Source organism: Amborella trichopoda, chromosome 10 (genome assembly GCF_054954075.1).
Source record: "Amborella trichopoda isolate Santa Cruz 75 chromosome 10, AtrichopodaSantaCruz75HAP2 v2.0, whole genome shotgun sequence".
Classification (NCBI taxonomy): domain Eukaryota; kingdom Viridiplantae; phylum Streptophyta; class Magnoliopsida; order Amborellales; family Amborellaceae; genus Amborella; species Amborella trichopoda.
In genome coordinates this window covers 266542-285633 of record NC_142345.1, presented here as the reverse complement: position 1 = coordinate 285633, position 19092 = coordinate 266542, and positions in this window count along the sequence as shown.

Genomic DNA, 19092 nt, shown 5'->3' with positions numbered 1-19092 from the left:
CTCTCGATGAAATTTTTACCTCAACAAAAGAGGCTCAGAAAATCAAAAATATCTCAGGGAGAATCCCAAACAGAGTCGTACAACTGGAGTATGAATTGGTGATATAACAAGTCAAAATTCACATAATGCTATAGGAAAAAAGATGAGAAATCTTCCAACAAAATCTTTCAATCCTAGGGTTCTATCTAAATTAGTTTTGGTTTAGAACTTGATACAAAAGTTCAACAGAAAAATCTTAGGATGAGGCCTAACACCAACAGTTCTAAGGAATGTAAATCCGTTACTTGATATAAGTCAGATTGTGTTGCAGAAAAAATAGGATGAGCACCTTCTACTAAAATCACGATTTCTTTCAATCCTTTCTCTATCAAATGTTTTTGGTCTCAATATAGACTAAAAAACACATGAGAAATCCTAGAGGTCGGCTCGAAAACACTATATTCAATGGGGTGTCAATCAGTAACATAACATGTCACAATTCAGGTCGTACTGCAGAAAAAATCAGGTAGAGCATCCTTTTATAAAACAATTATTTCTCCCAATATATAAACAATTTTTCAAATATTTTTATATAAAAATAGGCTAAAAATACACAATCAAGTTTTTTAGGGTGGCCTGAAAATATATTGTTGAATGGGAGAGTAAATTAGTGACATTCACACTTCGAGTTTTCTTATCAGAAAATTCAGGTAGAACATCCTCTGATAGAATAATTAATTTTTCCAATCAGGAAAACTTTCTCTCCTTTTTTAAAAGAAAATTCGAGACTAGATTTGATACCAGGATAAAAAATAAGGGTTTCCCCAATGTCTAATTGATTTATGGTAGAAATATGGTGCACATTGGAGTGCAATGTTCTTGGATTGTATGGAATCAAAACTGGCTGCTCTCAATGATGAGCACATGAGTCTTTAAGTCTTACATTTTCTCCCACTAAAATTTTACTGGGTGATACTACACTCAAAACCATAAAAACAAAGTAAAAGGCTTCCTTAAGTTGTTGCCATGAAGTGATTGATTCGGGTGAGAATCGGGAATACCATATGAAAACGGTACCAAATAGGGTTTCCGCAACATATTAGGTTATGCTCGTGTTTGGCATTGTGTTGGCCTAGAGGTAATGGGCCACAAGCGGCTGGGGTGACCTATTACCATCAAATTGAAGTATCTTTGGCCTTTGTAGTTAGGTGGAAGTGGAGTTTGGTCCATGTATTTTGGGTACGGCTTTTAATGCAGCTCAAGTGCCCCCATTCCAAGGAAGGGAATGCTCTTGAACCTTCCATACCATGGCACAGATTGCCTCGGAGTTGATTTGTTGGGCATTGGCCATTTGTACTACCATTTGCAACCGCAAAGGGCCTTGTTGTCAGAGGGTGGTTGCTGATTCATTGTTGATGTAGGATGCACTATTTGTGGAAGTGAAGTGGGTAGTACTAGGTAATTAGTACTTGTCCATGGGAAAAGGTATGCTCTTGAGAGGTAGAAATTTGACGCATTTTTGTCGAGGCTGCCTTAGCTTCTTTGTGGACAATAATGCCTTTAGTCCACCTCTTGTTTGGGTGTAAGCCTTGCTCTAACCATCTTCATCAAACAATCTACAGATTGTGAGGCCCTCGTTTATCAAATTTCACTTCTTCTAGAGGAATTATGTATTCTAAAGCAAGAGAATTGAGAAAGAGGGCCTTACAAAATGGAACTTCACTCTTTATTTCAATATAACAATGTAATACAACTATTTTACAAGAAAGAAAGAAACCCAGGAGGGAATCAACCTCACGTGGGAATCACTCACCACTTGGAGAGGAATCACTCACTCTCAAAGAAAGGCTCAAGAGAATTCTCAATTTCAAGTTCCTAGAAATGGACCCTTTTGGAGGGTATTTATAGGTTAAGGAAGATATTTCTAATGATTATCAAGAGATATCTAAATGAGGTTTCTAGATATTTTCTTAACAATAGTTTATTGCAAGATATTTCTCAAGCAGTTTCTATGAAACTTCTAGAGGAGGTTCCTAAATCTTCCTTAAACAATAGTTTATTGCTAGATATTTCTGGTTATGTGTCTCAATCTTGCCTCCCCGGATCTAGGTGATCGGGTGATACGTGACTCGGGTTTGGAAGACCCGGGACCTGAGACTGCTCTCTTGGGAACCTTTTTCACAGAATAAGGGCAGGTGTCCAACTGGTGAGACAGGAATTCTGAATGTGAGGTGGGGACCAACCTCACCTGGGTCCGTGACTTACTCCGGCTGACTCGTGCGGGCCCCCTCTTAGATCATGACGGAAGGCCCCCCAACTGCTTTAGCAGGTTCGGAATCACCTCCTTAGACCTGTAATCTCCTTGTTTTATGCACAATAATATCATGGTTAACTTACAAGACAAGTGGGTCGAAGGACCCACCTTGTCTTACGGCAATGGACATTCATGAGAAGTTAGGGTGATGAAGAAGAGAGTTTGAATAAAGAGAGAAAAGGGAAGAGGACTTGATGAAGACTAGCATGATAGCTGGACCAGTGACCGACTCGGAGTGGTAGCAAGATGGGCATGGTACTCAGGACCAGCAGGACCACAATATTACTCGAAACCAATGCCGATATGACTGTCCTAATCTGATGTGGCAGTAAGATGGGCATGGTACTCAGGTCCAGCACGACGGCAATACTGCTCAACATCTAGACTGCTATGGGAGTGCTAGACTGAGTCTACCCTTAGTCAAGTGAGAAGAGAATAGAATAAAGAGAAGGCATGAGACGATGAAGAGATGGGGTCGCCGACTGCATTAGACATCGTCACCCGCAGCCTTGGAGTAACAGTGTTGCGGCCCTTGGACGGCGCTGGACACTGTTGTTCACGGTTAGAGAGTGAGCAATGAACTACAAAAGGCGCTAGGCATTACCGTTAGCAACACGAGATGACAACACACCCCTTCGAGGGTGGCGATGGCTCCTTGTGAAGCGCACGGCGATAGCCTCTTGTAAAGCGCGTGGTGATAGTTCCTTGACGAAGCACATGACGTTAGGCGTGGGATGCAAGAGAAGCCTGCACTTGGCAATGGCACTGAGCGCATGAAAGAAGCCTGCACACGGTGATAAGTGTCGAGCGCACGAAAGAAGCTAGATCACGACAATAGGCACCAAGCGCAGGTAAGAATTTAGCGAACGGCGATGGGTATTCCTGCGACCCTTCGTGATCGACGATAGGCATCGTCGTCTGCGATAGGCACGCAACAAGGTGAGACCCTGTGGGTGGCGATAGGCATCGTTGTCTTGCTTCCGTGGGATGTCGAGGACACATCTGCAGACGGCGATGAGCAGCGCCGTCTGTGAACCTCGCTGAGAGATAGAAATGAACGAAAAGAAGGTGAAAGAGGGTCACGCATGGCGCTGCCATCACCATGCGCGACCTGTGAAACTATAGGAGAGGGAAGAGAGAGAGAGGCATGCACGACACTGCCACTGTCATGCATGGCCTCTGAGAGAAGCTCAGACAAGAGAGAAAGGGAAGAAGAGAGGAAAGAAGAGAGAGAAGAAGAGAAGAGAGGAGAGAGAAAGATATTTACCTTAAGCCGAGGGATGCCATACTAAAAGTTTCTCTCTCCTTCCTCTCTCTCTCAAGCCGTGACCTAACAATAAGATGGAGATTTTATTAAGCAAAGTTCGGTCCATGTAAAATGAGAGTATGTGATATACATAGAGTGTTGCCCAAACATGGTTGGATTGATCAAAATTAAACCTAATTGCTGAAAATTAAGATTTAACTGAATTAAATAAAATAGAAAAATAGGGTACAAAATGATTGATTTGCCCCTTCTTAACAGCTGTGAAAGTTCCATAACAGTCCCTGCTGCTACCCTAAAATGTGCGTGATCTTTCATGGATGATCCGAAGTTGCTCTGATGTCCATTTTTTCGATAGATAATTGTTTTCTTGTACGACTCGGCATGGTGATCAATTTGATACCAACTTCAAGCCATGAAACGTGTTTTTAGGCCACGATCATACGACTTGAAATTTGGATGGATCTTGCAAACTTCAGATCGATAGTGTGCTCGTTCCTTGATGTTTTTTCGTGATTTCTTTGCTGGATCACACTGAGCATGCCTTCACGGTTGCGTGGCAATAAACACAGCTCGATTTTATGCTCGGACAAAGATTTCACAACTTTTGAGTTTTGGTCAGAATCTGGAATTCCGACACCAGAACTTGTAGTCACTTCATCGGCTTCGTGTGCAAAATCCGACCATTCATCATGTGCAGGGTTCGGACCAATGATATCCATGGACCTTATGCACACGATACAACTAGTTTGGCATCGATCGGGCTCTCGAGTACTGTGATTTGGCAGCTTGATCAAGGCATGTCACTGCTGATTTTCTTGCAACTTCCTTCATGGATCGACAACTTCTCTCTAGCTTTTCTTCGTGCTCAGGCGTCGTCACGGGATGTGCCACCTATCGAAACGCTCATCTTGACGAGATGGCTCACAAAATTTAGACGTGATTCGATCTCGGACAAGTGAGATATGAGCATCGTAAGTTGTTGTTCATGACTTCCCCTTTAATGGTGATTACCTGCAGGGTGGCTGCACGGGAATAGTGTGCAGCTCTTCCTGTTTTGATCTTTTTTTCCTAACTTCTTCTTAGAGTGTTCATTTGTTTCCAACCGTTCCGGATCCAATGGTGGTGGTCCCACAGCTTTTTAACGCATTGAAATTAGGGTTCTAGTTATAGGGGTCAGTTTCAGGGTGTTAGAGGCTGATTCTGCCGAAACTATTTCTTAGTATGCACAACCTTAGACATATTGGATTGCGACAAAACTTGGCAGGAGAATTTTTGGAGTCCTAATGAAAATCTTGGCTAGTTTTGGGGCCATTCTAAGAATGTTGAAACTTCCACTATTTATCAGGTTTTATTGACTAGCTTATCTTTTTATTCCGCATCAAGGACCCATGGTGCTGAAAAATATCTTCAAACAACATGCCCCACTAAATGTTGTGCTTTGAGAGAAGCGAGAAGGACAACATTTGAAAAATTTGCTCTGGCTTTATTTCTTTTTTCTTCCTTGCCACAGGACCACATGAACGCCGAGGAGATCTATGTAATGTTGTAACTAGGATGCTCAGACATTTGGATGCAATGTACAGGTCCATCGGTGGATAATTTAGGGGGAGAAGAGACTTTTGAGGGATCTGTCGAAGTCCTGACCCTCAAGGGACTATTTGAGATTTTGACCGCTGAGGCTTTTGTGTGGACTTCATTGGTCAGAATCGGGCCTATCTGGTGGCCAAGTGCTATGAGCCTTTGGTCGGCATTATTTGCTATTACACCAGGTTTTCTTTTAAGAATCATGGTACCACTGTGGTCCTTCATCCTGCTGGGTCCAGTCGAGGGCTTTTTGTTGACCTATCTCGAAGGTTTGGGCCTGTCGGCTAGGGAGGGATTTTGGCGAGGCATCACCTTGAAGTCTTTGGCAGGTTCTCCCCTGGCTTTGTCAGTTTATTTCCTTCGTGAGCATTTTAGCATTTTGAGGGATTTATTGTTCATCGCCCACACCCTCAGGAACTCGTTTTTTTTTTGGTGTTGAAGTGTGGGAGATCTTATAAGGCTCACTCTTGGGTGAGCCATTTTGTGTTGTGATTGGATGAAGGTAGTCGAGGATTTTGTGTGGACCTCATTAACCAGAATTACGCCTGTTTGGCAATTGGGTGCCGGTTGAGACTGTGATGCTGCGTCAACCTGTTTTTGTTGGTCCAAGCGCCCTTTGCAGGCTTTCACCTGGACTAGGGAAGTGGCACCGTAAAGACGGTTTTCACCAACCTCCTTTATTTTTGAGCTCTTTTAACCATGACCTTGCGGCCATGTCTACCCTTTTCATTCGTTTTTTCTCATGGCACCCTTTTGAGGTTTCACCGTGCCCGGGTTTTTGTTTTTACAAAACTCTTTTACTCATGGTTTCAAGAACATACCCGTTCGTCATTTTTACTCATGGCATTCCCTTGTACAACGTATACACCATGCCCGTTATTTTTTATTTTATTTGTTTATGAAGGCTTGTTTAGGGTCATGCCTTCAGGGCCTGTGCAAAGCCTTTTAATGTCATGCAGCCAGGACGTGTACTATAGTTTAGGGTTATACAGTTGGACCATGGTGGCGATGGATGGCAATCTTTGGAGCCCATGGAGTGAGTATGGTGGTGGTTTTGACTCACTTTAGGGAGATGGCACGAAGTTACGTATGAAAGACTGATGATGTATGTGTGGAAGATAAAAAGTGGTGACCCACTAACTTATGACGAGTATGGATGACAGGATGGTTCGCCATTTTGTGAGCATGGGTGAGACTCACTGAGTGATGATAAATAGCAATGACGAAGTGAATGGATTCACTGGGGGATCTATGAAGGTGGTTTGCGCACACGAATGGGTCGGTTAGGGAAGGTGTGCATGAAAATGCGCGTAAAGGGGGTGTGCACATATGTGAGGGGGTGTGCACATATGTGAGGGCGTGTTTAAGGTCATGCCCCCGGGACCTGTGCAAAGCAGCTTAAAGTCATGCGGTCTGGAAGTGTATTATGGTTTAAGGTCATATAGCTTGGACCGTGGTTATCCAGTTTTAGAGTCATGCAACAAGGACTGTGTAGTTTAAGGTCTTGCGACTAGACCTCCACTATAGTTTAAGGTCATATAGTTTGGACAATACAGTTTAGGGTCGTGCACCTAGACCACTCTAAGTGGGTTGCTAAGTAGGTGAAGCTCCATGGGGAAAAAGTCTGTGGATAACAATCTGACTCCCTGGGGGATAAGAATGGCCTAAAACCAGCATGAGGTTTAGATGGAGAAGCAAACTTCATTGGGGATTAGGGGACAACAATGGCCTCCTAAGGTGAAAGATGAGACTCCATGGCTCGTGGGGAAGTAACCCAACTCTTGAGGATAGGATGGCTTGGTGTACGATTGACCCAAGGGGATTGAAGGGGTATGTTACCACAGGGATACTGAGCAATAGTATGCATGTAACTCTGCTGAGAATGACAGGCCGAAGCATAAGTGCAACCCTACTAGGGATTGAAGAGATAAGGATGACCCTAACTCCACGGGGGATGATGGACCGCTATACGGATGTGACTCCTATTGCGCCTGAGGGAGGTGTGTCCATTTTGCAGATTAAAGTCATGCGCATGGACTATTTGTCATGTTGTTTTAACGTCTTTCTACAAGGACCTGCACTACAGTTTTAAGGTCTTATCGCTTGGACTATGGCTATGCAGTTTAAAGTCCTATAGTTAGGACCATGCAGTTTAAGGTCGTACAACTAGAGCTCAGCTACAGTTTAAGGTTATATAGTTTGGACCATGGTGCTATGACTTTTAACATCATGCGGCTAGGACATGCGCTATAGTTTAAAGTCATACAGCTGGACCATGGTTATGCAGTTTAGAGTCATGTAATGAGGACTGTACAGTTTAAGGTTGTGCGACTAGACCTCCGCGATAGTTTAAGGCCATATAGTTTGGACCATGCAGTTTATGGTTGTGCACCTAGACCATGGCTGCGTAGTTTAAGGTCATGAAGCATGAACCATTGTGTGGGTAGGGAATGTGACTCAATGGGGAACAGGGCCGTAACTGGAGACTTGACTCCCTGAGTATGCAAACTGATGGCCTGCTTGTGGGAATGACCGATCACGATATGGGGGAAGTGGGAAAAATCCATAGTTGGCAGCACTATAGCATGCACATGGCACTAACATGTAATTGATGCGACGCACAACATTTACACCTTTGGTGAGGTGTGCAAAGACAACACTTTGGTGAAGCACATTAAGTCGCATATAGTGCTACGTTCACGCGGCGTTAAGCTTCTCACGGTGATAGCCATGCTTGTTAACTTGCTGCTCGAGGCAATGGTCGCGCATGGTGTTGGCCTGCCCACGGGGATGGTAGAATGTGGCATTGAGTTGTGCATGGCGATGGTTGCACACGATGTTCGGTTGCGTGCGACGATGACCATGTACAACAATGTCTCGTGGGGGCCAAGAGTGATCGCAAATGGGAATGCCCACCAGTCGCTATGGTCTGTTGGAAGCCAAGTCCTCCAGCACAACAGTGAAGTCCATGTTGTTTTGGAGGAAGGGAATCCATCATGGGCCAATTCCTTGCTAGGGAAGTGGACTCTATCAGGGTACTTCTTCCCTCTCTTGGAAGCTAGCCATGCCTCGTCGATGAATTGAAGCTGACTCAAAAATGGTTGGCTTCTTCTTTTTGGCCTGTAACCGTACTCTTATCCTCAGATGCAAGAGCTTTGTAACCTCCCTAATAATGGGCCTTTGATTGTAACTTTTTAATGCAATAAAATAAGTTAAATCTTGTTTGGCCCTTCTTTCTTGCTTTATTTTTACATTCATGGGTAGTATTTATTGAAATATCACCGATTGATAGGGGGCATTGTCTCCTCACCACCAGGATGTGCTAGTATGTAGGCTCCATTTGGAGAGACTTTCTTGACTATGAAGGGACCTTCCCACTTCAGTTCGAACTTGCCTTTGCGACGTTCATGCATGACAATCGGTCTTTTAATTGCTAAGACTAGATCCCCACGAGCGAATGAGTGAACCTTGACAAATTTATCAAATGCTCTCTTCATTCTCCCCTGATTGAGCTCAAGGTTTTGCTGGACCTCTAACCTCTTTTCATCAAAAGCATGCTTGACCCTCTCATCTTCAGTTAATCCCTGATGTATAGCGACACGGAGTGAGGATATTTGAACCTCAAGGGGAAAATTGTCTCACCTTCATAAACCAGGAAATAAGGAGTGGAGTTTGTAGCATTCCGAGTGGTGGGGTGATAGGCCCATAGAGCGTTAGGTAGCCTCTCATGCCAATTCTTCTTTGACTTCGAGACCGACTTCCGAAGCACCCCGCACAGGGTTTTATTGAACACCTCAGCTAAACAATTGGCTCGAGGGAGGTACATGGTCGAGTACCTTTACTCAAAGCCGAACTGGTTAGCTAAGCAATCAACATGATAGCTTCTGAACTGAGGGCCATTATCAGAGATTATTTGATATGGAACCCCGAACCGGTATGTAATGTGGTGACACACGAAGTTGACCACAGTGGCCCCTGGAACCTGCTTGAGCAGAACTGCTTCAGCCCACTTGGAGAACTAATCCGTTGCTGTTAGGATGAAGACATGACTCGAGGCAAACGGTGGGTCGATGGGTGGGTCCTACAATGTCCATACCTCACTGGGAAAAGGGTCATGATGTCACTATAGGATGGAGAGGCTCTAGGGATGATGAATGAGGCTTGAGTGCATTTGGCACACCTGACATCGTTTAGCATAGTTTTGGGTGTCAGCCACCATTGAAGGCTAATAATAGTTGAGTCCGCGTATGTGTTCATAGAGCTTAGGGACGAATTGGTACAACCCGTAGATACCTGAATGCACTTCTTCCAGTACTTTATTTGCTTCTTGAGTATCGACACATCTGAGGAGAATTCCGTCAAATGATCGACGAAAGAGAATGTCCCCATCAAGGAGGGTGTACTTGGTAGACACCCGTCGTATACCATTGCGCTCCGCCCATTCCTCAAGCAGCCTTCCGTGCTTTATGCTGTTCATGATGGGTTCCCTCTAGTCTTCCACTTGTTCAACTTCTGCACTTATTGAGTCGAAGAATTCAGGCTCATGCTTCTTAGACTTGGATTCTTTACCTTGGGACAGTTTCTACTTTGCCTTAATAACATCATTGACTGCAAGGAGTGCTCCGAATGGATAAGGCGGGCATTTGGGGAAGACCTCTCTCTCATCATTTGCATCAACTTCGGTTCTCAAGTAGACATGTCTCCATTTTATCACCCAAACAGGCGTGGGCCTTGATGAAGACAGTTGAATGGTAGCACCAAGCTTTGAGAGTGCATCGCCCTGCGAGTTTAGCCGTCTAGAGATATGACTTAAGGAGAAATATTTGAACTGGGCCATTTAAGATTTAGTCGTGTCATGATAAAGCTTGAGAGTATCCTTCCTTACATCGTAAATTCCCTTAAGCTGCCGGATGACGATCTCAGAGTCGTCGAAGATGTTCAGTTGCTCTAGGTCTAGCTCTTGGGCGATCTCTAATCTGATTATGAGGTCTTGATATTCAACTTCATTATGAGAAAATACCCCTGCGAGTGAGAAAGATAGAGGAATCATTCCACCATCGGGAGTTAGGAACACGATTCAGGCACCCACTCTATCAGACTGGAGTGCTCCGTCATCGTACATTTCCCACGGCCGAGTTAGCATCATACATAAGACTTCTTAATCTGGGAGGTCACTTGATAGGGGAAATCCTGAAGGGACTGAGTGAGCCGCGAGAAAATCTGCTAAGGCTTGACCTTTGACAACCCTTTGTGGTACATACGTGATGTCGAACTCCATTAGCAATAATGCCCACTTGGCCAAGGGTCCTGACAGGCATGACCAGGTCATGAGGAACTTGGCCGGGTCTGCCTTTGAGAATAGCTTGACCTCATGACCAAGCAAGTAATGGCCGAGCTTCTGTGCCGCAAAGATCAAAGCTAGGCACATCTTTTCGATGTGAGGGTAATTTTTCTCAACCCCTTGCATCCTACGACTGAGATAATAGAGTGTTGTTTCTTTTCCCCCAGCATTGTTCTGTGCTAGGAGTGCCCCAAGTGACTCATCAAGAGCGGTCACGTATAGGATGAGAGGTCTTCCTAATACCGGCGTGGAGGGTACCCAAGGATTCAATAAGTACTGCTTGATATCGTCAAGTGCAGCTTAGCACGCCTCATCCCATATGAAGGGAGTGTCCTTCTTCAGGAGGTGCGAAAAGGGGCTACATTGTCCTGAGAGGTTCGAGATGAACGTTTGAATGTAGGCCAGCTGACCTTCGAGAGACCGAAGTTCACGCAGGCTTGTAGGCGATAGCATGTCTTGAACTGCCTTGATTTTGACTGGCTCGATCTCCAGCCTGCGATACCTCACGATGAACCCTAAGAACTTTCCTGAGCGTACGCGAAAGGCGCATTTCAAGGGGTTCATCTTGATTTGGTGATGCTGGAGCCGCTAAAATACCTTTTTAAGGTCCTCCATGTGAGCGTCTTTTGCTTCAGACTTCACAACTAAGTCATCCACATAGCACTTGACCTCCTTATGCATCATGTCCCTGAAGATGGTCGTCATGGCTCGTTGGTACGTGGCACCAGTATTCTTTAACCCAAAAGGCATCACAATGTAGGAAAAGACACTTTTTGGGGTCAAGAATGTAGTGGCCTCTTCATCTTCTGGTGCCGTCCTGATTTGGTTATAACCAGAATACCCATCCTTGAAGGAGAAGATTTGACAATGAGCCGTGGAATCAACAAGCATCTCAGTGAATGGTAGGGGGAAGTCATCCTTAGGGCAGGAGGTGTTCAAGTCGTGAAAGTCAATATAGACCCTGATTTGACCATTTTTCTTCTTGACTGGGACGAAATTTGCTAGCCATCTGGGGTATTTGACTTCACGTATGAATCCAGCCTGCCTGAGCTTGTTCACCTCAGCATCAATCTACATCTCGTGGTCGGGTCTAGACCTGCTCGATTTCTACTTCATAGGTTTGTTGGGCGGGTCAATACCGCGACGATGGACAATGATTTGAGGGTCTAGACTCGGCATCTCATGATAATGCTAGGCGAAGACGTACCGGTTTGCTCAGAGGTGGGAAATATAACTTTCTTTCTCTTCCGGGGACATTTTTGTCGTGATAAAAGTTGGCCTTAGGTAGGCCTCATCCCCTTAGTCTATCTCTTCGAGCTCGTCATCCGTGGCTTGACCACCTTCTTCCCACTCTTCCAGAGATTGCTACAACTCTTCATCAGGGGATTCAGGATGCTTCTTATCAATCTCGAGTGCAAAGACTCATGATCCTGACATTTTGGCTTCTAGGAGGGTCCCAACGTGGGAGACGATTTCTGGCCTCTGGCTAGACCAGGGAATGAAAGGTTCAACATCGAAGGTGAAGTCCATGGCATCGTGACTGAGGTCATTCAGTATTTACCCCGAGATGGGTGACGCTTCATGAACTTAAATCATGTGACGGGCCTCAAGGGAATAGGAATTCGAAGATGGCTCGGACTTGTGTTGGGCAGCCAGGACGTCGGCAACGGTCAAGAATCCCACTGCTTGGGTCAACATCTTTCTTAGGCGCTTCCACTGCGATCTGTTGATGTTGGTGCCTCTGAGCTCTCTGTTTAGGGCATCGAAGTCTAGGGACTGCCGAGCTGCACCTGTGAAAGAAATAGAAGAGGAAGGAAGAGAAGAATAAGAAGTGGAGTTAGAATGTCCTGGGCTGCTTTTTACGTTGTCACCAGAATTGGATGTGTGCAGGGGGTATTTTAGGCCGTTGGGGGGTGCTTTTAGTGTCATCACCCATATTGGACGAGTCTCGAGCAGCTGATGACTCATGGATGTTCACTTGATTGGATGGAGAGATAAGGCAAGTTGCGCCTGGGATGAAGTCTTGTAAGGTTGACAAGGGAGGAAGGGGCCTGAGAAATTATTGCTCGACTGGTGGCTGAGGAATATGATTCCTTCGGTGAGCTGACCACGATGCTCGTCTCTTTCTGGATCCCTTGAGCGGTGTTTGGTTCGTCTTATCGAGTTGATGAGTAGCCCTGGCTTGGTGGACTGCCTCACGCTTCAGGGACTTGATCATACTTCGCCCATGGTAGACTTCCTAAGGCTGAGAAGTCAAGGAATCTGAAGGGTCTAGTGCAGGCTCATAGAGGACCTGCAGTGGGATTTCCTCTTGGATGGGAGCGATGGCTTGGGAGTGTTCAAGGAGAACGGCACAGACAATGTGGCCTTTTTGTACCGTCTCAGCAATTATAGCTTCGAACCCAGAGCATTCCGCGAACTCATGGCCCCAAACCTGGTGATATGGGCACCAGAGATTTTCCGTAACCTGGGCAAAACGCTTAGGTTGTCTAGCGGGCTTGGGAGTGATGAGCCTGTTGGAGTATTGCCTCAAAGAGGGCCTACAGAGGATCTAGCTCAGCACTTCCCTAAACTTGTGTCGGGAGGTCTTCTTGCACTGGCGGAGCAGAGTCTTGAGGGTGTCTTTTTGGGCTACCATGAACTTCGTGGTGGTGCTGCATCTTCTTTTCCAATACCTCATGGAAGCCAGTGCATTCACTCAGGTCATGGCCTCATATCAGATGATACAGACACCAGAGATTCTTAGTTCCTGGAGGCAGGAACGTGGGCTGCCTTGTCGGCTTCAGCATAATAAGACCTTCTTCTAGCATTACTAAGAATAGTGCACGGAAGACAGCAGGTGCCTCGTCATCCTCTTGGATTGTCACTATGTCGGAAGCCTTAGTTGCCCCGAATGCTTTCTTTAGCTCTTCGAGCTTTATCTAGCCCTTGTTAATAAGGGATTCGATAATGTCTTTGAGCATATAACACTCTTGAGTTGGGTGCCCTACTCTCCTATGATAAGCGCAGTACCTCTCGTGTGTCAACTGTCCATCTTTCTCTGGGGTGTTGACCTCCGGTAGCTGGACCATGTTTTGCACAAGTAGTAATCGTAGAAACGCAAGAACCCAATCCTTCCCGAAGGGGTATACCTTGTTCTGGTGCTGGATCCAATAATCGCTTCGATTTATATTTTTAGGAGGCGAGACCTTGTTTTAAGATTGTTGCTGCTTGCCTCAAGCTTGTGCCTTGATTACCCCTTTAGAGAGGTCCAAGGTTTTCTTAGTGTCAGTCATGGTGATTGCCACGCTAACCTCAGCTTTTTGCTGATTGCCTTGATTATCAAAGCGAGAATTGCCATTGCCCAGACTGTTTCTCAAGCTAGAGGGCTACTGGTGAGATCCACCATGGTGCTTGGAATGACCTTCTATACGAACTACTTTAGAGATGAGCTCTGACATGGAGGGTGGATTGGAAGCCTCAACATGCAGGGCGATTTCAGGCAGCGTATTTCGTATGCAGGTCTGAACTGCTTCTCTTTCAGTCATGGGAGTGGGTCACCATGGCATCTATGTCGATCTGCAAAGCCATGCGGGGAGCAGAGCTGTCTTGGGAGGCTGTTGGGGGAGTTTGCTCGGGAGCTATGTCCTCTCCAGGCTAGGAGTTGGCCTCATGGTGAGGAGGAGAAGCAAGGAACTTGGAGGCCTCCAGGCGATCCATCTTTTCAAGGATGGAATGCATCATCACCTCGAACCTATTCATCCGCTCTTCTTGGGTGTCATCTGGCTCGTTGATCACCATGACGCTGACCGTTTTTTCTGGAGGGTCAGATCCAGGAGGAGTAGTGGACTGCTAGGGTTGGCAAGTTGTATGCGGCAAGTCAGTCTATAGGGGCTCAACATGCCCCGATTGGACTCGAGCCTTGTACGCCGACCGTGTGAGGATCGATTATTTACGGTCTTAGAACCGTGATTTCTTGGCAGCTTGGTATTTTGCTGTGACGGTGACCACCGAGCAATCTTGGACTTCTCGTTCAGGTTCAGGAACCCGAAGAGGGAAGAAGGGATTGTGAGGCTAGAGGTCATCAAGAGTGGTAACCTCAACTGCTTTAGGAGTCTCTCTAGTCAGGAGTTGCATGCCTCTCTTATGTTTGATCCTGAGACTGCAATAGATTTCAGTCCAGAATCGAGCCTGACACTTGAATTGCCCCGTCTTTCTCGAGCTTGCAAGAGCTGTGTCTATCAGCTAGAGCAAAGAATGAGGCCAAAGGACAGAGGGCAATCTAGGATGTAGCCTTGGAGACTGAAGGACACTATCTACCATCAGGTTTTTGCCTCGAATTCCTTTGTGGGGCCCAAGAGCATGGCTGACCTAGGGTGGCAGGCTCAAGATGGTACTCTTAGGGAAAACCTTCGAGTACCAGGTCTCGAGGTGCTTGCCTGACGAAGGAGGGGGGGGCAGAAGAAGGATCTGGCTTGTGACTCAGCCTGAGTCGGAAGCAGGGAGGAACCTGCAAAGTCGGTGAGTGTGCACCTTTAGAGTTAGCTGTCTAGGTGACTTGGGCGTCAACCCTGGCTCGGTCAGTCGGTTCGACCTTAGGAGGCCGAGACCCACAAGCTCGTGTCTATGAAGGACCGAGCGGAAGCTTGTCTCACACAGGGTGAAGTTGTGTGTGCTGAGAGGGAGGACGGAGTGGTTGACCCTCTTGTGCGCGAGCTGGTGCAAAATTGGCACTGCCCCGAGTTGTGGAAAGCAGATGCATGACATGTGCAAGGCTTGGCCCGAGAAGGCCTAGCCTTGAACGCGAACTCAAGGCCACATGAAAGTTGCCCTGAGGTGTGGCTCGAGTGGTCGGACCATGAGCCTTTAGGTGTGTGCAAGAGGTGGAGGCCGCAGGATCTCCGTCTATGTGTGCTGAGCCTCTAGGGATAGAGGTTCGGGGTGGTGAAGGGGTATGAGGATTGACCTTGCGGCGACTCTCAAGAGCAATGGAAACCTGCTTACCTTTCTCAAAAGCAGAAGGGGCAGCCTTTTGGCGTACCTCAGCAATATGATAGGCAAGGGACTTGCCAGTAGCAGGGTGCATGGTGTGTATTGTGGCATGTGTGCCACCAATGCGAAGGGCCTTGGTGGAGGGTCCACTAGGGCTGCGAAGCGGGGAGTTAGGGACCTTCAAGTCCCTTCTCGCACCAATCCAGGAGAGAACCTGGGAATCAGACTGTACGTCCTGACTCAAGAGGAGTGTAGGGAACGAGGCTTGTGAAGCTCGCTTCCTTGGGACGGTCACGAGTGTGGGGATGAGAAAATCTCCAACGCGGATGAATGGGTCGAATAACCCAGATGGCATGAATTAGAGTGCAGAAAGTAAAAGGTGATGCTAATCAAGCAAGAGCGAATCGACGAAGGGGTAATAAGTCCCTAGTGGAGTCACCAAACTGGTTAGGTGCCTCGATCTCGTCTCCTCAGATCTAGGTGATTAGGTGACACGTGTCTCGGGTTTGAAAGACTCGGGACCTAAGATCGCTCTCTCAGGAACCTCGTTCACGGAACAAGGGTAGGTGTCCAACTGGTGATAGAGGAATTTTGAATGTGAGGTGGGGACCAACCTCACTTGGGTTCATGACTTACTCGGGCTGACTCGTGCGGGCCCCCTCTTAGATCACGACGAAAAGCCCCTCAACTGCTTTAGCTGGTCAAAATCTCCTCCCTTGAACTGCAACCTCCTTGTTTTATGCACAACACTATCATGGTTAATTTGCAAGACAAGTGGGCCGAAGGACCCACCCTTGTCTTAGAGCAATGCACATTCGTGAGAAGTTAGGATGATGAAGAAGAGAGTTTGAATAAAGAGAGATACGGGAAGAGGACTTGATGAAGGGACGAGACAAGCATGATAATTGGACCAGTGACTGACTCGGAGTTGTAGCAAGATGGGCAAGGTACTCAGAACTAACACGATGACAATACTACTCAAAAGCAAGGCCGATATGACTGTCCTAATCTGGTGCAGTAGTAAGACAAGCATGGTACTCAGGACCAACACAATGGCAATACTTCTCGAGATCTAAACTGCCATGGCAATACTAGACTGATTCTACCCTCAGTCAAGTGAGAAGAGAATAGAATAAAGAGAAAGCACGAGATGATGAAGAGATGGGGTCATGAGGTGTTAGACATTGCCACTAACAGTGTTGCGGCCCTTGGATGAGCGCTGGACACTATTGCTCACGGTCAGAGGGTGAGCAGTGAACTACAGACGGCGCTAGGCATCGCCGTTGGCAACACGAGAAGGCAGCACACCCCTTCGTGGGCGGCGATGGCTCCTTGTGAAGCGTGCGGTGATAGCCTCTTGTAATGCCTGTGACGATAGTTTGTTGACGAAGCACACAGCGCTAGGCGTGGGACACAAGAGATGCCTGCGCTCGACGATAGGCACCGAGCGCAGGAAAGAAGCCTTCGCACGACGATAGGAGCCGAGCGCACGGAAGAAGTTAGCGGATGGCGATGGGTATGGCCGTGACCCTTCGCGGGCGACGATAGGCATTGTCGTCTACGATAGGCCCCATGGGTGGCGATAGGCATCACCGTCAGGCTTCTGTGGGACGTCGAGGACACATCTGCAAACGACGATGAGCAGCGTCGCGCCATCTACGAACCTCGCTGAGAGATAGAGATGAACGAAAAGAAGGAGAAAGAGGGTCGTGCATGGCACTGCCATCGCCATACGTGACCTGTGAAACCACAGGAGAGGGAAGAAAGAGAGAGGCATGCACAACAATATCACTGCAATGCATGGCCTCTAAGAGAAGCTTAGACAAAAGAGAAAGAGAAGTAAAGAGGAAAGAAGAGAGAGAAGAAGAGAAGAAAAAAGAGAGGAGAGAGAGATTTACCTTAGCCGAGGGGTATCGTCCCAAAAGTTTCTCTCTCATTCCTCTCTCTCTCAAGCCATGCCCCAACAATGAGAAAAGATAGAGATTTTATTAAGTAAAGTTCGGTCCATGTACAATGAAAGTACGTGATATATATAAAGTTTTGCTCAAACATTGCTGGATTGATCAAAATTAAACCTAATGCTGAAAATTAAGATTTAACTGAATTAAATAAAATAGGAAAATAGGTGCAAAATGACTTATTTGCCCCTTCCAAACAATTGTGGAAATTCCAAAACAGTCTCCACTGCTATCCTAGAACATGTGTGATATTTCATGGATGATCCGAGGTTGTTCTGGTGTCCGTTTGTCTGAAAGATGATTGTTTTCTTAAAGGACTCGACATGGTGATCGATTTGATACCAACTTCATGCAATGGATCATGTTTTTAAGCCACGATCATACAACTTGAAATTTGGATGGATCCTGCAAATTTCTTATCAATAGTGTGCTCGTTCCTTGATGTTTTTCTATGATTTCTTCACTGGATCTCATTGAGCATACCGTCACAGTCGCGTAGCAACTAACGCAGCTCGATTTCATGCCCGGATGAAGATTTCACAGCTTTTGAGTTTTGGCCGGAATCTAGAATTTTGGCTCCAGAATTTGCAGTCAGTTCATTGGCTTTGTGTGTGAAATCCGACCGTTCATCATACGCGGGGTTCAAACCAGTGATATCCATGGACCTTATGCACGCGATGCAACTAGTTTCATGTCAATCGGGCTTGCGAATGTCGTGATTTGGCTGCTTGAGCGAGGCGTATCGCTGTTGATTTTCCTGCAAGTTCTTTCACGGAATAGTAACTTTTTGCTAGCTTTTCTTCGTGCTCAGGCGTCATCATGGGGCGTGACACCTATCGAAATGCTCGTCTTGGTGAGATGAATACGCTCACAAAATTTGGACGTGTTCCGACTTCCGGTGAGTGAGATATGAGTGTCGCAAGTCACTATTCGTGACTGCCTCTTTAATGGTGATTACTTGCAAGGTGGCCTCATGGGAATAGTGTGCGGCTCCTCCTGTTTTGATCTTTTACTCCTAACTTCTTCTTAGAGTGTCTGTATAAGCTGAAATTTGACCCCTAGGGGTTTTCAACCATGCCGAATCTAATGGTGGTTGTTATAGGGGTCCGTTTCAAGGTGTTAAAGGTTGATTCTATCGAAATTGTTTCTCAGTCTACACTATGTTAGACATGTCAGATTGCAACAAAACTTGGCAAGAGACTTTTTGGAGTCTTTATGAAGATCTTGGCCATTTCTGGGGTCATTCTGAGACTATCGAAACTTCCACTGTTTGTCAGGCATTATTGATCGGCTTGTCTTTTTATTCTGCATCGGGGACCCATTGTGCTGAAAAATGTCTTCAAACAATTTTTAGAGAAGTTCTTTGGAACCTTCAAGAACTTTTTTTTTTAGATTTAGCGATGCCTCAGTTACCGCCTCTTCAAAAGTACTCGTCCTCGAGTTATCGACGGCAGACCTCCATATTTCCAAATCAGTCTCTTTTAATTGCTCCTCTGTTAGCTAAGCATCTTCAGATTCAGGTTTTCCTTTCCACTGCACTAGGTATTGAGTGATTTTTCCTTTAATGGTCATTATATTTTGGGTATCAATGATGTCAAGAATGGACTCATGCTCTTCTACAAGTAAATTGTCTTGGACCTCGTCCCAACTGATGATATCAGCTTCTCCATGATATTTG